This window comes from Mesoplodon densirostris, chromosome 19 (assembly GCF_025265405.1).
Source record: "Mesoplodon densirostris isolate mMesDen1 chromosome 19, mMesDen1 primary haplotype, whole genome shotgun sequence".
Lineage (NCBI taxonomy): Eukaryota > Metazoa > Chordata > Mammalia > Artiodactyla > Ziphiidae > Mesoplodon > Mesoplodon densirostris.
This window is the reverse complement of record NC_082679.1, coordinates 11,168,461-11,175,488: the sequence shown is the minus strand read 5'-3', so window position 1 is coordinate 11,175,488 and position 7,028 is coordinate 11,168,461. Positions and strand designations below refer to the sequence as shown.

Sequence of the window (7,028 nt, the reverse complement as noted above, 5' to 3'; positions counted from 1 at the left end):
GCAAGGGCCCCTGTCCTCTCTTCAGACCACTCCTGGCTCTCTCTGCCGAGAAGGAGCTGCTGGGAGTACGTCCTCTAAGAGTTGAGGTCCATCGTGCAGACCCTGAGAAAACTCCTAGGAAAAGGCTCCACCTTCTTGATTAAGTCAACAGAGCTCAGTTCCTTTGGTAGTGCTGGGTGTGTCCCAAGCTGATGCAACTGCAGAGCCATTAGGTCAACCAGCACATGTGTGCGGCCCCTTCCCTTAGACTCCTCTGGGCCCTCGTGACATAGGCTCAGAAGACTGCCAGCCTCAAGCCTTACCTCTTCCAAGGGACGGCCACACCGTCTTCCAGGACTTCTGTCCCATGAATCTCAGTTGCTGTGTGGAAATGAAAAGAGAGAAAAGACCCTACCTGCGGGGTCTCTTCGGGCTGGGGCCTTCCCCCGTGGGCTGCTCTCCCTCATTCTCCTTTTCTTCTTGCTTCTCTTCCTCCTCCTCCTCCTCCTCCTCTTCCTCGGGGGTGCTCTGGATTCCACATTGCCCATCAGCTTGGCCATGGTGAGATGAAAGACACGGCAGCTGAAGCCCTCCAGGACGCCGAACTTCACGTGCTGTTGGAGGATCTCCAAGGTGGGGAAGACCCGGCAGCAAGCCATGCACCTGAAGCCGGTCTCCATGGTCACCATCCAGTCCGCTGTCTTGGCGCTGGGTCTCTCCTCGACGGCAGGTGACCCTGATGGGCTGCCTGGCTCTGCCCTTTCCTCATACTCTTTCTCCTCCCCAGTGGGCTCACTGTCAGACAGGAGGCTTTCGGTGGACACATCAGAAGAGGGGTCAGTGGCTACTGCGCACACATCCTCAGGAAGGGTCACTTCTTCTATCCTCAGCTGCTTTTCAGGCAACTCCAAGGGTTTCTTTGTCTTCCAGGAGACAGCGACACCCTTGTTCACTTGTACCTGCATGTAGTATATTTTCATGCCCCTTTCCTCCTTGTCTGGGTGCAGATAGTTCTTACAGGGTGAAGAGGGTGAGGAGGAGACACAGTATGATGGGGAAGCAGTCTCTCCTTCTTCCTGATCCTGGACTAGGGGCTGGGCAGTGTCTCGATGAAATCTCCGGATTCCTGAAAAAGGAAATTAAGAACATAATAACATGCATGGGCCATGCCGGAAGCTGAGGGAGCAGGTGTGGTAGACGAGAGAGGGACATTTGCATGACATAGCTATGTCGTGAGCTTGGTGTCTGTTAGCCGTAGGACGGAGTGGTGTATCTGGTGTCATCTGTGGGCTTTTCATGTGCGTGGGGGGGATACTGGAGCAGTGTCTGTATACAGGGGTGTGGAGTATGGTGGTGAGGGCTGTGGAATGTGAGGGATGCGGCTGGATGCGTGTACGACGAGGAGTGTGAGTTTGGGAATATCGGTGGTGCATTCCTTGTGGCATGGGGCCGTGGTGCAGGAGAGGAGCATTGTGGATCACGTGCTTGGGGTTTATGTGTGCACTGAGAAGGGCTGTGCCTGGAGGGCGCATGGATGTGTGAGCTGTGTGGACCTGAGCTGGATGGTCCTGCTCTGAGCCTGGAGGTCTATGATGCAGAACTCTGTCCTTCTCTGGAAGCAAAGGCAAAGACAAAGCCTCCATTTTCCTCTGAAGATGCTTAATCCGGTCCCTCTTCCCTCCACCTCAAGCCCAGACCTTTCCGGCCCCTGCTCCTTGACTTCCCCACCATGGTAGTAGCAGTATTCACACACCCACACACCCAGACTCAGCTGGCATCCACGCCCTCGTAACAGCTCAGCCATCCTGCCCAGGCTCTTCCACAGAGCCCTCATCACCTCTGATGACCCTGGATTTCCTCTCAGCCTCCCTGGGATCTGTGTGCCTCCTGCCTCACAGCCAAGCACCCCCTCACCTGAGGAGCCCCGCGCCCTTACCAGCGTAGATGAGCTTGCACGGAGTAGAAGTACAGAAGAAGTATTTAGAGGCAGAGGAGACCTCCCCTGCCCCTGGGCTGCAGCCTTGGGCCACCACAGTGGATCCAAGCCGAGGGGGATCCTCTTGTGACTTCGAGATTCCTGAGGGAGGAATGAAAGGCTCAGGGTGGGTTCATCAGTCCTCTGTCCACAAATGTTTACTGAGTGTGTGACACGTGTCAGGTGCAGTGAATACACACAGTTGAGAGTGTGGTTCCCAGTGGATACTCCAGGATTTAATTCCAGTCAATACTTATTCTCTCACTGTCTTGTTGGTAATGTAGGCCTCGGTGGTGACTGTGAGTGTGTGGGAAGAGTGAGTGATGTGTATCAGTTATGTCTGTGGTGAGTGTGGGGTTGGCGTGGGGAGCACAGTGCAGATGTGCCTATCTGTGTCTGTGGCCTTTGTGTGCATGGTTTCTGTTCACAAGTCAGGAATTCTGGGACATGTAACTTTTCCTCATTCCATGGTGTGGCTTGTATTTATGGTGTGTGTTCATTCATTCATTCACCAAGATCCAGTGAGCAGCTACTCCTGTGTATCCGGCACTCTTCCATTGTTGTAGTCTCTGGTAATGCTGCACATTCTAGTAGGGGAAGACACACACTAAACAAAACTCCAATAAATATATAATACATCAGCTGGTGGTAAGTTTATAAGGGTTGCCAGACTTAGTGAACAAAAATACAGGGCACCCAGTTAAATTTCAGTTTCAGATAAACCCAGAATAATTTTTTAGTGTAAGTATTCCCATGCAGTATTTGGTCTTACTTATTTTGAGTGTAAGTAGGGCCCATACAATATTTGGGACATCCTGATACTGAAACATCACTTGTTGTTTATGTGGAATTCAAATTGAACTGGATAGCCCATATTTTCTCTGGCAACCCTGACATGGGTTAGTGAGACTGTGGTTTACTGTGGTTTGTACAAAGCGGGTATGGCATTACTCAAGAATGTGTTGTAAGTGTGGTGTGTATGACACGTGACTGGTTTTTATAGAGGTATTTAGAGATGGCTGAAGTTAGCTGTGTTTGTGCGAGAGTTGAGGCGATACATATATATATAGTGTGTGTGTGTGTGTGTGTGTGTGTGTCATATATAGATAGTGTGTGTGTCTATATACATATCTCATCTCCAGCGTTTGGTGTTGGAGGAAAGGATTGTGATACAGGTGGGTTGTATGAGAACGTAGTACAAGAGGGATGCGTGTATATACCTCCATGTGCTGTGTGTGGTTTAATAAGGAAGTTATATGTGGGGTGTGTGATATTTTTGCTGTATCAGAGTGTACATGGGTGTATGAGTTACTGTCTCATAAAACACCCCTAACAAGAATTCTGTATACACTCTTACGTACACCGAGTGTCAGCCAGGTCCAGGCAGGTTGACAAGAACTTTACCATGCAGACTTTCTATCTGGTAAGCACTCTACCCCCATTCATCCCGCTCTTCTCTGCAATACCACAAACACACAGACACACACACACACACACACACACACAGAGGAACATAGAGAAAAATATTCTGAATGGTCAGGGGCGGTCATTGCCTCCCCCAGCCTGTCCCAGCCACTGCCTGAAAATCTGCCTGCTGTCTAGAGCTCCATTCCCAGGGCCCATCCTACAGTCTCCAGGGCCCTGGGCCTGGTAGGAGCTACTGGGCTCTAATCTGGGGCAGAGGCCTCTAGCTGGAGCTCTGGGGTGACCACCCCTCTCCCAGGGCAAGCTACTCGCCTACATTTAATGCACGCAGGCACCCCGTGGCCCGTGGCTCTCAGAGCTCCCCGCAGGACCCTGAGGCCATTTCTCACCCCCGCCCACGCGGTCTCAGTCTCTGGAAAACCCTTCCCTTCCCTTGATCTCCTTTGGGAAATTCTTCCTGTTGAAGGAATAAAACCTCCTTGCTTTCCATATGACACCATCCCTAGACAAACAATCTTCTTTCGAAGTGCATTCCACTTGTCAAGATATTTTTCAACAGGGCCTTCAACTCATGGGGCTTCTCTTTCCACTTTGGTAAAAGAGGCCAAGCAACTCCTGGGTCTCTCTCAGCATCCTTGCATCCTTCACATCCCCCACCTCATGAGCCCAGGGAAAGATCCAAGAGAATAAGAGAGAAATCGGGGACTGAGAAAAGCTGCACCTCTAGGTCTGTGCAAGCAGGATGCAGCCTGCTATGAGTCCGACAAAGCTCCAGGCCCGGCTGCCCCAGGAGAGAGTCCTCAGACCAGCGGAGCTGACCTCCCCCATCTCCCAGGGGGCATCTGGCCGTTCTGTGCCATCTCACACCACAGGGACCCTCCGGATGGATACGGCAGCATCAGTGAGACAAGGTCTCTCGCTCCCTGCTTCACAGGTGACACGTTCTCAGTCCCCCGCTTCCTAGAGAAGGTTCAGTTTGGCAGGAACCCATGTGCCCCAGACAAGTTGCCCCCCACATACCTCCTCTGTTCTCGGCAGTTTCCTGGGACTCTTCATTTTCCAGATGTTTCCTCTTTTGTCGCCGTTCCATCGTACCAACTAGAAGTCTCCCTTAGAAGTTGCCTCAAGAGATGTCCAACTCCTCCTCTTCCCTACAGGTTGGCCCTTGTTGGCTCTTGGGCAATCCGTTGAAATGATTCAATACAAATAAAAATAGTCAAGTCTCCTAAATGGCTGAAAAACTTGTACCACTTAGTGAACCAGCAGGACTGCCTAGTGCTCACCAGGGCTGTTATGTTTGCAAGGTTGCCAGGCGCACAGCGGAATTCTGTGACCTCAGTGATGACATCAGAGCATTCGGTGGACCTAGGTTGAGCACAGTGTCTGCAATAGCACAGGCCCCATTTTCAAGAACAATTCCTTTTACCCAGCCGAACCTTTCCCGTGAAAGGGAAAGGTTCATACCATATCTATTATAAATTGTATCATACCATGTCTATTATAAAATTAACATTTTCATTGGAGAACTTTTTTTTTTTGGTTTCTGCTTTATAACAAAGTGAATCAGTCATACATATACATCTGTTCCCACATCCCTTCCCTCATGCATCTCCCTCCCTGCCACCCTCCCCATCCCACCCCTCCAGGCGGTCACAAAGCACCGAGCTGATCTCCCTGTGCTCTGCAGCTGCTTCCCACTATCTACCTTATGTTTGGTAGTGTATATATGTCCATGCCTCTCTTTCGTTTTGTCACAGCTTACCCTTCCCCCTCCCCATATCCTCAAGTCCATTCTCAAGTAGGTCTGTGTCTTTATTCCCGTTTTACCCCTAGGTTCTTCATGACATTTTGTTTTAAATTCCATATATATGTGTTAGCATACGGTATTTGTCTTTCTCTTTCTGACTTACTTCACTCTGTATGACAGACTCTAGGTCTGTTCACCTCATTACAAATAGCTCAGTTTCGCTTCTTTTTATGGCTGAGCAATATTCCATTGTATATGTGTGCCACATCTTCTTTATCCATTCATCCGATGATGGACACTTAGGTTGTTTCCAGCTCCGGGCTATTGTGAATAGAGCTGCAATGAACATTTTGGTACATGTCTCTTTTTGAATTATGGTTTTCTCAGGGTATATGCCTAGTAGTGGGATTGCTGGGTCACATGGTAGTTCTATTTTTAGTTTTTTAAGGAACCTCCATACTGTTCTCCATAGTGGCTGTACCAATTCACATTCCCACCAGCAGTGCAAGAGTGTTCCCTTTTCTCCACACCCTCTCCAGTATTTATTGTTTCTAGATTTCTTGATGATGGCCATTCTGACTGGTGTGAGATGATATCTCATTGTAGTTTTGATTTGCATTTCTCTAATGATTAATGATGTTGAGCATTCTTTCATGTGTTTGTTGGCAGTCTGTATATCTTCTTTGGAGAAATGCCTATTTAAGTCTTGTGCCCATTTTTGGATTGGGTTTTTTGTTTTTTAGCTATTGAGCTGCATGAGCTGTTTATAAATTTTGGAGATTAATCCTTTGTCAGTTGCTTCATTTGCAAATATTTTCTCCCATTCTGAGGGTTGTCCTTTGGTCTTGTTTATGGTTTCCTTTGCTGTGCAAAAGCTTTGAAGTTTCATTGGGTCCCATTTGTTTATCTTTGTTTTTATTTCTATTTCTCTAGGAGGTGGGTCCAAAAGGATCTTGCTGTGATTTATGTCATAGAGTGTTCTGCCTATGTTTTCCTCTAAGAGTTTGATAGTTTCTGGCCTTACATTTAGGTCTTTAATCCATTTTGAGCTTATTTTTGTGTATGGTGTTAGGGAATGATCTAATCTCATACTTTTACATGTCCCTGTCCAGTTTTCCCAGCACCACTTATTGAAGACGCTGTCCTTTCTCCACTGTACATTCCTGCCTCCTTTATCAAAGATAAGTTGACCATATGTGCGTGGGTTTATCTCTGGGCTTTCTATCCTGTTCCATTGATCTATCTTTCTGTTTTTGTGCCCGTACCACACTGGCTTGATTACTGTAGCTTTGTAGTATAGTCTGAAGTCCGGGAGCGTGATTCCTCCAGCTCCGTTTTTCGTTCTCAAGATTGCTTTGGCTATTCGGGGTCTTTTGTTTCTCCAAACAAATTTTGAAATTTTTTGTTCTAGTTCTGTGAAAAATGCCAGTGGTAGTTTGATAGGGATTGCATTGAATCTGTAGATTGCTTTGGGTAGTAGAGTCATTTTCACAAGATTGATTCTTCCAATCCAGGAGCATGGTATATCTCTCCATCTATTTGTATCATCTTTAATTTCTTATAATTCTCTGCATACAGGTCTTTTGTCTCCTCAGGTAGGTTTATTCCTAGAGAGTTTATTCTTTTTGTTGCAATGGTAAATGGGAGTGTTTTCTTGATTTCATTTTCAGATTTTTCATCATTAGTGTACAGGAATGCCAGAGATTTCTGTGCATTAATTTTGTATCCTGCTACTTTACCAAATTCATTGATTAGCTCTAGTAGTTTTCTGGTAGCATCTTTAGGATTCTCTATGTAGAGTATCATGTCATCAGCAAACAGTGACAGCTTTACTTCTTCTGGAGATCTTTTAATGTCTTTTCTAGAGAGATTTAATATGAATATTTTAAATGGTCTCCAGTT

The 7,028-nt window shown here is 47.3% G+C and overlaps 1 pseudogene; it reads right to left on the bottom strand.

Moving 5' to 3' along the window:
* Positions 1-426: 426 nt before the first annotated feature.
* On the bottom strand, positions 427-4,469 carry LOC132480095 (protein FAM170A-like; annotated as a pseudogene).
* Between the last annotated feature and the right edge of the window lie 2,559 nt (positions 4,470-7,028).